At 43.6% G+C, this 15,718-nt stretch overlaps 1 protein-coding gene across 1 annotated transcript in view; it reads right to left on the reverse strand.

Annotated features, from left to right (window-relative positions):
• The window catches only part of LOC106605032 (NADP-dependent malic enzyme), a 169,036-nt gene that overhangs the window by 151,987 nt on the left and 1,331 nt on the right, over positions 1-15,718 (reverse strand). The window lies entirely within an intron of this gene.

Consider the following 15,718-nt stretch of genomic DNA (forward strand, 5'->3'; position numbering starts at 1 on the left):
GGGCTATTTTTAGCACTTTTCTGGGTTGCTTGATTGTTTTTAATGCTTTACTGGGAAGCTTATCAGAAGTAGACTTGCTCATCTTATTTATATTGGAGCTGATCGTGCAGGGTGAGCTGCACAAAGTGGTCTTCCTACTTGGAAACACCTAGCACACATATGGGAGTTTATCAAAATTGTATTTGTTTTCAAATTCTTTGTAGGTCTGTAATCTGAGGGAAATATGGGTCTCAATTTGGTCATACATTTGACAGGAGGTTAGGAAGTGCAGCTCAGTATCCACCTCATTTTGTGGGCAGTGTGCACACAGCCTGTCTTGTCTTGAGAGCCAGGTCTGCCTTTGGCGGCCTTTCTCAATAACAAGGCTATACTTACTGAGTCTGTACATAGTCGAAGATTTCCTTAATTTTGGGTCAGTCACAGTGGTCAGGTATTCTGACACTGTGTACTCTCCGTTTAGTGCCAAATAGCATTCTAGTTTGCGCTGTTTTTTGTAAATTCTTTCCAATGTGACAAGTAATTATCTTTTTGTTTTCTCATGATTTGGTTGTTTCTAATTGTGTTGCTGACCTGGGGCTCTGTGGGATCTGTTTGTGTTTGTGAACAAAGCCCCAGGACCAGCTTGCTTAGGGGGCTTTTCTTCAGGTTAATTTCTCTGTAGGTGATGGCTTTGCTATGGAAGGTTTGGGAATTGCTTCCTTTTAGCAGGTTGAAGAATTGAATGGCTCTTTTCTGGATTTTGATAATTAGCGGGTATCGGCCTAACTCTGCTCTGCATGCATTATTTGGTGTTTTACGTTGTACATGGAGGATATTTCTGCATGCAGAATTCTGCATGCAGTCTCAATTTGGTGTTTGTCCCATTTTGTGTATTCTTGGTTGTTGAGCAGACCCCAGACCTCACAACCATAAAGGGCATTGGGTTCTATAACTGATTCAAGTATGTTTTGCCAGATCCTAATTGGTATGTTGAATTTTATGGTCCTTTTGATGGCATAGAAGGCCCTTCTTGCCTTGTCTCTCAGATCGTTCACAGCTTTGTAGAAGTTACCTGTGGCGCTGACGTTTAGGCCAAGTATGTATAGTTTTTTTGTGTGCTCAAGGGCAACGGTGTCTAGATGGAATTTGTATTCGTGGTCCTGGCAACTGGACCTTTTTTGGAACACCATTATTTTTGTCTTACTGAGATTTACTGTCAGGGCCCAGATCTGACAGAAACTGTGCAAAAGATCTAGGTGCTGTTGTAGGCCCTCCTTGTTTGGGGACAGAAGCACCAGATCATCAGCAAACAGTAGACATTCGACTTCAGATTCTAGTAAGGTTGTCCCATCCACATCGAAGGGACAGTAGTGGAGAAGATGGAAAGTTTTAAGTTACTCGGCGTACACATCATGGACAAACTGAAATGGTCCACCCACACAGACAGCGTGGTGACGAAGGCGCAATAGCACCTCTTCAACCTCAGGAGGCTGAAGAAATGTGGCTTGTCACCAAAAACACACAAACTTTTAGAGATGCACAATCGAGAGCATCCTGTCGGGCTGTATCACCGCCTGGTACGGCAACTGCTCCACCCACAACCGTAAGGCTCTCCAGAGGGTATTGAGGTCTGCACAACGCATCACCGGGGGCAAACTACCTGCCCTCCAGGACACCTACACCACCCAATGTCACAGGAAGGCCAAAAAGATCATCAAGGACAACAACCACCCGAGCCACTGCCTGTTCACCCTGCTATCATCCAGAAGGCGAGGTCAGTACAGGTGCATCAAAGCTGGAACTGAGAGACTGAAAAACAGCTTTTATCTCAAGGCCATCAGAATGTTAAACAGCCTTCACTAACATTGAGTGGCTGCTGCCGACATTCTGACTCAAATCTCTAGCCACTTTAATAATAAAAAATTTGACGTAATAAATGTATCATAGTCACTTTAAACAATGACACGTTCTAGTGCCCTCGCCAATTCGTTGATAAATATAGAAGAGGGTGGGCTTAAGCTGCATCCCTGTCTCACCCCCGGCCCTGTGGAACAAAATGTCTGTGTTTTTTTGCCAATTTTAACTGCACACTTGCTTGTATACATGGATTTTATTAATGTCGTATGTTTTTCCCCCACCCCACTTTCCATTAATTTGTATAGCAGAACCTCATGCCAAAGAGTCGAAAGCTTTTTTGAAATCAACAAAGCATGAGAAGACTTTGCCTTTGTTTTGGTTTGTTTGCTTGTCAATTAGGGTGTGCAGGGTGAATACGTGGTCAGTCGTACGGTAATTCGGTAAAAAGCCCCATTTGGCAATTGCTCAGTACATAGTTTTCACTGAGGAAATATACGTGTCTGCTGTTAATGATAATGTAGACGATTTTCCCAAGGTTGCTGTTGACCTACCGTACAGGCTAATATAGGGGAGACATGTCATTCAGTGCAACACATAAAACTATGGGGCTGAAACTGTTACAGCTCAAGAAAAATACTAGGACTGTGGACCATGGTGGATTAATCTAATCATTGTGAGTAGAGGGGAAAGGGACTTAGTCAGATAAATCAAATAAGACAAAGCTTTTGTCCAGTGATTTGTTTCTAACCGTGTGTTCGGCTAAGAAGGCTCAATATCCATGTTGCTAAATAAAATAAATACACAACTCTTAGACACACACAAGTGCACACACCTTTCCCTACCACCACACACTTACTGTATAGTCCTAGCCCTCGTTAATCTGAATTTGACATGTAGGTTACATTCCGCCTTCAGGACAATTACTTATTATTTGAACAGCGATAATATTTCATTCTTTCAAATATTTTTTCATGAATCAAACAAAGCCTTGTTTCTCATTTGTTCCTCCATCCCCCATATCACCAGAAGTGAATTTACCGTTAATCCCAGTCATTTCTCAGTCTGTTACTTCATTCTATTAGTGCATTATAAAAAGTCTAACTTAAACTCAGCAAAAAAAGAAACGGCCCTTTTTCAGGACCCTGTCTTTCGAAGATAATTCATAAAAATACAAATAATACAAATAACTTCACAGATCTTCATTGTAAAGGGTTAAAACACTGTTTCCCATGCTTGTTCAATGAACCATAAACAATTAATGAACATGCACCTGTGGAACGGTCGTTAAGACACTAACAGTTTACAGACGGTAGGCAATTATGGTCACAGTTAGGAAAACTTAGGACACTAAAGAGGCCTTTCTAATGACTCTGAAAAACAAAAGAAAGATGCCCATGGTCCCTGCTCATCTGTGTGAACGTGCCTTAGGCATGCTGCAAGGAGGCATGAGGACTGTAGATGTAGAAAGGGCAATACATTGCAATGTCCATACTGTGAGATGCCTAAGACAGCGCTACAGGGAGACAGGATGGACAGCTGATCGTCCTCGCAGTGGCAGACCATGTGTATCCATACCTGCACAGGATCGGTAAATCCGAACATCATACCTGTGGGACAGGTACAAGATGGCAACAACAACTGCCCGAGTTACACCAGGAACACACAATCCACAATCCCTCCATCGGTGCTCAGACTGTCCGCAATAGGGTGAGAGGCTGGACTGAGGGCTTGTAGGCCTGTTGTAAGGCAGGTCCTCACCAGACATCACCGGCAACAACGTCGCCTATGGGCACAAACCCACCGTCGCTGGACCAGACAGGACTGGCAAAAAGTGCTCTTCACTGACGAGTCGCGGTTTTGTCTCACCAGAGGTGATGGTCGGATTTGCGTTTATCGTCAAAGGAATGAGTGTTACACTGAGGCCTGTACTTTGGAGCGGGATCAATTTGGAAGTGGTGGATCCGTCATGGTCTGGGGCGGTGTGTCACAGCATCATCGGACTGAGCTTGTTGTCATTGCAGGCAATCTCAATGCTGTGCGTTACAGGGAAGACATCCTCCTCCCTCATGTGGTACCCTTCCTGCAGGTTCATCCTGACATGACCCTCCAGCATGACAATGCCACCAGCCATACTGCTCATTCTGTGCGTGATTTCCTGCAAGACAGGAATGTCAGTATTCTGCCATGGCCAGCGAAGAGCCCGGATCTCAATCCCATTGAGCACGTCTGGGACCTGTTGGAACCCAGGGTGAGGGCTAGGGCCATTCCCCCCAGAAATGTCTGGGAACTTGCAGGTGCCTAAGTGGAAGAGTGGGGTAACACCTCACAGCAAGAACTGCCAAATCTGGTGCAGTCCATGAGGAGAAGATGCACTGCAGTAATTAATGCAGCTGGTGGCCACACCAGATACTGACAAGTTACTTTTGATTTTCACTCCCCCTTTGTTCAGGGACACATTATTCCATTTCTGTTAGTCACATGTCTGTGGAACTTGTTCAGTTTATATCTCAGTTGTTGAATCTTGTCATGTTCATACAAATATTTACACATGTTAAGTTTGCTGAAAATGAACGCAGTTGACAGTGAGAGGACGTTTCTTTTTTTGCTGAGTTTAGAATAATTTACCAATGTAAGTACGGATATGGAAATTTCCTTTTATATTGTTGGACCAGTTTATTGGTAATTTCCAATTGGATAATTGTATGGACCTGGTAGGGGCCAAGTGCATATACACATACAGATTTTATTTCTCAAGGGGAGGAAGTGTAGTCTTGCCCTCTACCTGTGGCTGTTCAGATTATATCAGGCTTAATCTGTCCTGAGGCTATTTCTTTAGGGCTGTTGCCCGTGTATATTTTGTAAATCTACTCGTTTGATATATGGCACCTTTACTGTTGGATCAGCAAGACTTAGATCTACATTGAGTACTTCGACCTGCTTTCCTTCCACTGATTATTGCCCTTATGACTACTACAACATTTGTAAACACTTGCATACCAAGACATAATTGGGTCATTAGTTGGAATCACGGGCAGAAAACGTGTTAATATGCCAACTTTGTTTAGAGAGTGGTTGTCATCAGGACCTAAACATTTGCAGCTAGTAATAATAACTTAGGAGAGAGAATAAGGAATAAGTAGGGTAAGTGGAGAGAGATAGCATGGAGGCATTCCTACCGAAGCTGAGAAAAGTGAAGGAAAGTATATGGTGGTGTGATATAGTATAGTAGTCTATGAGAGGTATGCTATTGGAAGTAGAGAGACAAGGACACCAAGGGGCCAGTAGATAGACGCACAAGGTCTTCTGGAAAGGCTATTTATGAAACTTTCCCAATTTACATGTCACAACTGACCCATGACCAAATTAAACAGGCATTGGAAAATTTGACTTAACACACAATTTTGCTCTCAGGAGTAAAGGCCAGCCTTAGTTTAGTTCACTAAGCTGTCAGTTTTCAACAGCACCATGCTGTAGACTTTAGCCTCCACATTATCCAGAACCTCAGTTGACAGTCTGATGAGTATATTTCACTTCTAAATTGGCTTCATAGTCAGTTGCTTATTTCCATTGTGTTTAAGCCTGCTTGGACGTGGCGTCACCTTGGATGACAGCCGTTCTTAAGACTGGATGACACAGTGACCGTGACCAGTGGTCAGCCCCACAGGACTCAAACAACATAACATGCAGAGTAAACAACCATCACAGACACGTCCATATGGCATACCACAGCCCAGCACTGTTCCAAAACCACCATTAGTAAGCACAACATTAAAACCTATTTAGGTTATCTCCACTTCCATTAAGTCATCCTCATCCTGAAAACTCCACCCATCTGTGCTCCCATTCTCTTTTGACTGAGAGGACCTTCTAAAAGTCTTCCTTCTGAGCAAATATGTGAACCCACGGGGCTCTGTAAATCAGTGAAGTGTCAACTTGTGAATTTATGGACACTCTTGCTGGTTAAACAGCCTTGAAAACGGAGGTGGGCCGGGGTGTGGGATGTAAGACTTAAAATGCAGCCTTCTGCCGTGGTCTTCTCATGCTCTGTGTACGGGGGTCCCTAGGGAGCTACAGTATTGCCAGGCAAGAGTCCAAGTCTCTAAACAAATCTGCAACTCTGTGAAGCCTTGGGCTAAACATTCCCATACTTCAGGCCAGTCCCTACTCAGCACTCATTAGTCTAGTTCCAAAAACAGTCTGGGCAGATATAGCACGTCTGATGGACAGTGCTTATGCAAACAGGCAGCACTGTCAGAAGGCATTAAAACCCTCGCCTCTCACAGCTACCCTGTAGGCGACAGTCACTATGCTATTCAACATGTTGTTCCCTTGTGACAGCTAAACCAAGCCCACACCCAGAATGCAGCTAAATCCATTTTAAAGAAGCTGTACATCAAGGGTCATGAGGTCATTTCTGAGCAATATGTCCGTCCATTTAATGGACAACTTTTGGCTCAGGAGCACCCCTAGAGGCAACATTTCTGTATAGCCACAAAGTATAAAGTATGCTACAGAAATGTTTTAAGTTAGGCTACATATGAGGGGAGAAACTTACAAATCTAATAGCTAAAGTCTGTTAGCTACTGAATTGCTTTTCTCAGTCTAAATTCCTAATCAATTTGGCTTCTGTTCTGTTCCCAGAAATAAGTAAATCAATGTTGAACTGCTATCTCAGAATAACACCACAACACTGTGAACTCACTAGAGTGAGTGAAAGAGAGTCCTGTGAAGTCACAGCCTTGTTGGCTCCACATATTTTCTGTAATTTCATTATCAAAGTAGGTAGGCTGATTGATTCCAGGTTTACAATTGTCAGAACTGAAACGCTTTGGCCGTGTTTTTAGGTGGGCTGATTTATTTACAGTTGTACAATCATCAGAATTTAAATGCTTTGGCCATGTCTTAAATGACAGCCATCTCTAAGCATACACCATGCTGGAGTATAGCCTTGGAATAGCCAGTGTGAATGGGATTCCAGTTAGAATAGGATGCATGACATAGGTTTACCATCAATGGACATTGTGTGTTAACATGAAACTTATGAAAGGGTTACACAAATGGTTGTCCCTTGTCCCCACTGCCTTTTATATCTTCCATCCACTGCCTTTTATGATATCTTCATTCACAAGGCCCACCTACATCACAACCGGTGCCCTGAATTAATCTTTCCAAAAAACACAAAGGCGAAAAAAAGTGAAGCATTGGAACTTGTTTCGAGCTATGCAAATACCTTCACCATTACAATGAGCAAAGGTTGTAACTGCAACCCCATAACATAACTCCAATGCCAGTGGCTCAGGGGGATAGAGTGCTGGTCTTCAACAATCCCATAACTTTCCTTGTGACAGCATTCCATTTCACAGTGATGTTGTGCTTGGACCCGAGCTTGTACTGCTGCTTGTGCAGGCCAGATTGTGTTTCTCCACTGTTTCCTAGAAAGTGGATATGGAGGCCCATTGACCAGTTTGACTTTCAGTCATTGACGTTTGGTCATATTCAAAGTCCTTTGGGAATCGTGTCAAATCTGATAAGCCAAAACCAGACCCTCAACCTGTTTATCAGACAATTTCCTCACACAACCTCCTTTATGATACAATAGGTCATTCCAAATTCCAAATCCACTGACTAGCCATGTTAAACCCCTGTCCTCACTGGGATAGGCCTAGTCCTCATCTCAATAGCATTAGGTCTGTTCCGTTGGTTATTCCCTTGGTTCTCCATCTCTAGATCCATATTTATGTCAGGACTTTGTAAGACTTTCCCTTTCAAACAACAAACAAAAGCTGTATTGAGTAACAAAGGGAGTGACAAGAGCAACAGATGGGTGGGGAGCGGAGGACTGAGCCATGCTTCATAGGCAGGCGATGAGTCCATCACTGTCTCCCTCTATGTGTCTGGGACCAGTCTAATGGCTTCTCCATTGTCTAGATCTGAAAAAGACTGTCTTAGAGAAAACAAAGTCTCAACGAACCAGCAGGTTAAGGGATTTAGATGTGTCTGTCCCAGAGAAACAAAACAGGCCAGAACGAACAGGCAGATTGAGATCTTGTGAGTGTGTGACAGGGTAAAAATCAGGCTGCTTGGCAGGTGCGGGGGCACTTTCCCCGTCTGGCCGATCCACTCCAGGCCATCAGTGGAATGTCTGGCGTCCGGCGATGCGTGCGGTTGCACTGCCACACCTGGAGACACCTGGGATACCAGTCCTGGGAGTTCTAGAGTTCTAGAGTTCTAGTTCCTAGTGAGGGAGATTGACAGGATCATCTGACCTGTGATAGAGCAAGAACAGAGCACTCTTTGTCCCATAGCCAGTCATCAGTTTAACAGTGTCATGAAAGCTTATTGCCAGCTAACACCCGCTTGCATCTCACATTGGCCCTAAAAAAACGAGTTTCTGTACTACTCATAACAGAACGGCCTATGTCTTTATAGGACAGTGTACATATTATATACATCAGCGATGGCTACACAGGGCCCCCACATAGAGTTGTGAACTTGTGACAATAACAAGTTTCCCAACATTCCAAAATATTTGGAGAGACATGCTCATTCTGTAGGTGAACAAGTCAGGGCTAGGCCCCATACTCTCACAATCATCCAATGGCACATTTTCCCAATTAGGACAGCATTGGGTTATACCTTGGTCCAAGTATTACAGCCCAGACTGAAGAACATTAGGATTCACACAAAACCAGTCCCTCTCAATCACTGGCTGCTCTTCCAACCACCAACCAACCAACCAACCAAGAGTGCTGGCTAATGATTACTTCTATTTGTTAAAGACAGAGGATTATGATAACCCAGCTCCATTTCCAGGGTCAGCCAGTTGGCATTCCAGCACATCCTCATTGTCCAATCAGATACAGTGCTGTTCCACAGAATATTCACTAAGCCAAGAACACAGATTAATGGACGTCTGTTGTCGGATGGGCCATCTGCGATGTCAATGTGGACAAAGAGTTACTTGCCTAACAGAACACAGAGGGTGTTCCTTAATGGAAGGCTCTCAAACATAATCCAGGTAGAATGAATTCCCCAGGATAGCTGTTTAGGCCCCTTGCTTTTTAAATGTTTTACTAATGACATGCCACTGACTTTGAGTAAAGCCAGAGTGTTTATGTATATGGATGACTCAACACTATACACGTCAGCTACTACAGCGACTGAAATGACTGCAACACTTAACAAAGAGCTGCAGTTCGTGTCAGAATGGGGGGCAAGGAATAAGTTAGCCCTAAATATTTCTAAAACTAAAAGTATTGTATTTGGTACAAAACATTCATTAAACCCTAAACCTCAACTAAATCTTGTACTAAATAATGTGGAAATTGAGCAAGTTGAGATGACTAAACTGCTTGGAGTAATCCTGGATTGTAAAACTGTCACAGTCAAAACATATTGATATAATGGTAGCTAAGATGGGGAGAAGTATGTCCATAATAAAGAGCTGCTCTGCCTTTTTAACAACACTATCAACAAGGAAGGTACTACAGGCCCTAGTTGTCACACCTTGACTAAATCAGCAGCAGTAAAATAACAAGCGAGGCTATATACAGGGGGTACCGGTACAGAGTCAACGTGCGGGGGCACCGGTTAGTTGAGGTAATATGTACATGTAGGTAGAGTAAAAGTGACTATGCATAGATTATAAACAGAGAGTAGCAGCAGCATAAAAGAGGGGTCTGGGTAGCCCTTTGATTAGCTGTTCAGGAGTCTTATGTCTTGGGGGTAGAAGCTGTTAAAAAGCCTTTTGGACCTAGACTTGATGCTCCTGTACCGCTTGCCATGTAGTAGCAGAGAGAAGAGTCTATGACTAGGGTGGCTGGAGTCTAACAATTTTTAGGGACTTCCTCTGACACCGCCTGGTATAGAGGTCCTGAATGGCAGGAAGCATGGCCCCGGTGATGTACTGGGCCGTACGCACTACCCTCTGTAGTGCCTTGCGGTCGGAGGCCGAGCAGTTGCCATACCAGGCAGTGATGCAACCAGTCAGGATGCTCTCGATGGTGCAGCTGTAGAATCTTTTGAGGATCTGAGGACCCATACCAAATATTTTCAGTCTTCTGAAGGGCAATAGGCTTTGTCATGCCCTCTTCACGACTGTCTTAGTGTGTTTGGCCCATGATAGTTTGTTGGTGATGTGGACACCAAGGAACTTGAAGCGCAACCTGTTCCACTACAACCACATCGATGAGAATGGGGGCGTGTTTGGTCTGACTGTTCAGTCATGTGTTCAGGTGCCACAAAAAAAGAACTTAGGAAAATTGCAATTGGCTCAGAACAGGGCCCTTAGATGTACTGTGAGGGAAAAAAGTATTTGATCCCCTGCTGATTTTGAACGTTTGCCCACAGACAAAGAAATATATATATATATATCAAAAATATTATAAATTGATTTGCATTTTAATGAGGGAAATAAGTATTTGACCCCCTCTCAATCAGAAAGATTTCTGGCTCCCAGGTGTCTTTTATACAGGTAACGAGCTGAGATTAGGAGCACACTCTTAAAGGGAGTGCTCCTAGTCTCAGCTTGTTACCTGTATAAAAGACACCTGTCCACAGAAGCAATCAATCAATCAGATTCCAAACTCTCCACCATGGCCAAGACCAAAGAGCTTTCCAAGGATATCAGAGACAAGGTTGTAGACCTACACAAGGCTGGAATGGGCTACAAGACCATCGCCAAGCAGCTTGGTGAGAAGCTGACAACAGTTGGTGCGATTATTCGCAAATGGAAGAAACACAAAAGAACTGTCAATCTCCCTCGGCCTGGGGCTCCATGCAAGATCTCACCTTGTGGAGTTGCAATGATCCTGAGAACGGTGAGGAATCAGCCCAGAACTACACGGGAGGATCTTGTCAATGATCTCAAGGCAGCTGGGACTATAGTCACCAAGAAAACAATTGGTAACACACTACGCCGTGAAGGACTGAAATCCTGCAGCGCCCGCAAGGTCCCCCTGCTCAAGAAAGTACATATACATGCCCGTCTGAAGTTTGCCAATGAACATCTGAATGATTCAGAGGACAACTGGGTGAAAGTGTTGTGGTCAGATGAGACCAAAATGGAGCTCTTTGGCATCAACTCAACTCGGTGTGTTTGGAGGAGGAGGAATGCTGCCTATGACCCCAAGGACACCATCCCCACCGTCAAACATGGAGGTGGAAACATTATGCTTTGGGGGTGTTTTTCTGCTAAGGGGACAGGACAACTTCACCACATCAAAAGGGACGATGGACGGGCATCAAGTCTTGGGTGAGAACCTCCTTCCCTCAGCCAGGGCATTGAAAATGGGTCGTGGATGGGTATTCCAGCATGACAATGACCCAAAACACACGGCCAAGGCAACAAAGGAGTGGCTCAAGAAGAAGCACATTGACGTCCTGGAGTGGCCTAGCCAGTCTCCAGACCTTAATCCCATAGAAAATCTGTGGAGGGAGCTGAAGGTTCGAGTTGCCAAACGTCAGCCTCGAAACCTTAATAACTTGGAAAATATCTGCAAAGAGGAGTGGGACAAAATCCCTCCTGAGATGTGTGCAAACCTGGTGGCCAACTACAAGAAACGTCTGACCTCTGATTGCCAACAAGGGTTTTGCCACTAAGTACTAAGTCATGTTTTGCAGAGGGGTAAAATACTTATTTCCCTCATTAAAACGCAAATCATTTTATAACATTTTTTACATGCGTTTTTCTGGATTTTTTTGTTGTTATTCTGTCTCTCACTGTTCAAATAAACCTACCATTAAAATTATAGACTGATCATTTCTTTGTCAGTGGGCAAACGTTCAAAATCAGCAGGGGATCAAATACTTTTTTCCCCTCACTGTACACAGAGAGATAATATTAATAATATGCATGTTAATCTCTCCTGGCTCAAAGTGGAGGAGAGATTGACTTTATCACTACTTGTATTTAAGAGAGGTAATATCATATTGAATGCACCGAGCTGTCTGTCTAAACTACTGGCACACAGCTCAGACACCCATGCATACCCAACAAGACATGCCACAAGAGGTCTCTTCAAAAGTCCCCAAGTCCAGAACAGACTATGGGAGGTGCACAGTACTACATAGAACTCTATTCCACATCAAGTAACTGATGCACGCAGTAAAAATAGATTTAAAAAACAAAGAAAAAAAACACTTCATGAAGCAGCGGGGACTGTGAAGCAACAAACATAGGCACAGACATGCATACACACACAATAACATACGCACTATTCACACACATACACATGAATTTAGTACTGTAGATATGTGGTAGTGGTGGAGTAGGGGCCTGAGGGCACACAGTGTGTTGTGAAATCTGTGAATGTATTGTAATGTTTTTAAAATTTTATAAACTGTCTTAATTTTGCTGGACCCCAGGAAGAGTATCTAATGGGGATCCATAATAAATACAAATGTGGAGCCTGTGGTTACAAATGGGGTATCCAATTGCTGTTCTGGTGAAGACCACAGTTTGATTTTGGGCTGAAATGTTACATAACACCAGCTATTTAAACCTCAAACTGCATATTACTGCTTAATCAAGGGATCTTCATTTTCTGGAGAGTTGAAAGTTGATGCCAGGTTGAACTTTGCACCATTCCACACTATTTTGGTGAAATTGAATACCAATCCATGATGAACAGCTGAAAATCTTCTGTGCATCATAGGGGTCTTCTGAGGAGAGCCATCTTCCTTAACATCCAGAGATGTCAGAGGACTGTCCCAATTCAAGGTCTTCATTGATGCCACCCTGACCCTCTAATGAATGCTAAAGGCAAAGTGTCCATCCATACCGTGACCAAACTCAGCACAGGGTTAGCCTAGTTAGCACACAAAGACTGACTGAATGGGCATCTGTTGGATCACCTGCGCTCCACTACCTCTGTGTTTGAGGTGAAACACAATCCCTGATAGGGCGCTCAGAGAGAGTGTTTCACTTCTTGTTGTTTTTCATGCCAGCGTTTCGTGGCAGCCCAGCAAGCATCAGAGGGCTGCAGTGTGGCCTGGGAGCCTGGGATTCACACAGGCTTCTCATTAATACCTGACCAACTCAGAGAGACAGAGGACGTCTGTGGAGTCCGGCCAGCTCTCTCTTCCTCCCCACAGAGACCCCTTTCTTTGCCTCGCTCCCCACTTTATTTCTTTATTGCGTGGTGTGCACACAGAAAACACACCTATAATATCCTGTTCCACCTTTTCAAAGGGGCGGAGTGAGTGTTGAGCGAGAAAGGAGGGGTACAAGGTGAATGGAGAGTGAGTGGAGGGGGATGAAAACAAAATTGACTCCTGCAGATGTGAGGACACACCGCTTTTAGCAACCTCCGTCCCTCGGCATCAATTAGTGTGTTGTCCTTCTCACTGGCTCCTGTCTGAGGCTGAAGTGGGTCAGGTGAGGGAGGTAAACACATATCCCCAGGGTGTGCTGAACCCAGGAGATGGCAACAATGTCCCACTGCTGGGCCCACAGAAGGCTGCCTGTTGTTGAGAAGCATAACATGCTTTAGCAGGCATTTCCTACTTTCTCCTCTAATTTCCTCCTGCTGGTTCATGGACAAGGTTGACAGTGAATGGTTCACCCCGCTGCATAAAAAGCCTTTTTCTCCTTTTTCTCCTCCTCTCCTCTGTGCACTTGTGTGTTTAAGTGTGTGCCAACGTCAGTTTCAACTTGACTTATGAGGGTATCAGGTAGATCATACCAAACCAAAGCTGGACCATTGAAGAAGGCAATCTCAGTGTCTTTGCACTTAGTGTTTATACTTCATTGACTGCTGACAGTCAAAAATAATTGTGGTTTAGCCCTACTTATAGAAAAATAAACGTTCTTTAAAAGAATAGCATATCTATTGTAAAGGACAATCTCGGTTATTATCAATTGACAAAGAGAGAAACCCATTGTAGCCTTCTTTGACTGATGCAAATAGACCAGGCAATTTTTTACTCACACTGACTATTAAGCCTGTACTTTGGTCCTCACAGTCTTTTGGTGTATTAGGCCTAACTTAATGTTTTCCAGACGAAGTTTGTTTACTATAGAAGGAGAGTTAAATAAATAGGTTGCTGCACTCCGTCTCCAATGACTCCCAATTTAAAGCAGTTTGAAAGCAGTTTCTCTTAATTAATCTCATTAAACCCCCAGTCTTCTCCAAAACAAAGCAATAACACATGCTCTAGCGAGCTCATTACGACAGGATACATAGAAGTAACATCAAAAACTCAGACACAGAGGGATGAGCATAGAAATAATGGATAGACCAGCCAGGGTCTCTAGGTCTATAGCTCATAGCCTAGTTCATGTGACCAAATCCAAAATGGCCACCCAAATAAAATATTGTTGTGCTGACACGTGTCTTTGTGGTTTGCACCTAGTGAAGCATGCTTGAGAAGTTGTGCAACTCAAATCAAATATCCTAACCATTCCTTCTGGAATTTCAACATTCAATGCCATTCAAGAATCAAATTCACTGTGTTTGTCTGACCAATCAACTTGTCAAATTCACTGTCCAAATTCAAGCTTGCACTGAAGGGCTAATAGCTCTCTTGTACAGACGGTCCATTCAAACCACTTGGGCGCAAACTGGGATGTGCGGCAGGTAGCCTAGTTGGTAAGAGCATTGGGCCAGTAACTGAAAGGTTGCTGGCTCGAATACCTGAGCTGACTAGATGAAAGATCCATCGATGTGCCCTTGAGCAAGGCACTTAACCCTAATTGCTCCTGTACGTCGCTCTGGATAAGAGTGTCTGCTATCTGACTAAAATGTGTATTTAATGTAAACAACCAGTTTACTAGATGTAAACAAACAATTTAGACAGGGTTCAGAGCTGACATGAGCAACTTGAGTTAAAACAGCAGAAGCAAGAACCTGGCTCAAGCTTTTAGTCTATCAATGATTGGGGCTTAGAATCAGATTCATGGCAGATTCAGTGCTCCCAGTGACCAATATCACATATGCTACCCTTGACAAAACCCCTTTCTTATTGGATTAACAATAAATGTAGGTATGGAACTGTACAACACAAAGCAAAGCCTAATCATACTCCACCATGCAGCCAGCCACATTCACTGTGTAAAAAAAGGCTCCACTCAAAACCATCATGCGGTAGGGCACATTACGCATTAATAAAAAAATTGTGACCTAATTTTGTGTCACATTGCACACACACATGCATGCACGCACACAAACACCTGTGCATGCACTCCTTGTGTGAGAGCTGGTCTTAGAGGAGTGGACTCATTAACCTTCCTGACAAACTGGGCTTTGTGTAAGCAGTGGGGCCTTCCGTGTCCCCCCCTCCAGGAGGCAGGATGTTTGAACTGCACTGACTGACTTATCAGCAGCTAGGTAGGGACAAGGACCCTGACAACCCTTTCAACAGTAGTAAATGCCCCTCTTTATCAGATAAAGGAGAGCTTTCACCCAAAGTCCTCTGCTGCTGAATGGCATCATGCTGTGCTTCAAGGCAATCAGAGAGACATTTTGAGACCAAAGGTGGGGAATATAGCAGGGGTCATTCAAAAAAAAAGATGGTTACTTAAGGCAAAAATGAAAGTAGGGTGGTTTGTCAGCAATATAACACCAATGTCTAGCAACCCAAAGGTTGCGAGTTCGAATCCCATCACGGACAGCTTTAGCATTTTAGCTAATTAGAACTATTCAACTGCATAGTACTTTTTAGCTACTTTGCAACTACTTAGCATGTTAGCTAACCCTTCCCCTAACCCTTTAATCTAACTCCTAAACTTAACCCTAACCCCTAGCCTAGCTAACGTTAGCCAGCTAGAATTTGTAAGTTTTGCACATTTGTAATATATAATACAAATTGTAATTCATAACATATCATATGAAATGGGTGATGGACATCCACAAATGAATACATACCATACGAAATGTAACAT

Source organism: Salmo salar, chromosome 05 (genome assembly GCF_965601325.2).
Source record: "Salmo salar chromosome 05, fSalSal1, whole genome shotgun sequence".
NCBI classification, from domain to species: domain Eukaryota; kingdom Metazoa; phylum Chordata; class Actinopteri; order Salmoniformes; family Salmonidae; genus Salmo; species Salmo salar.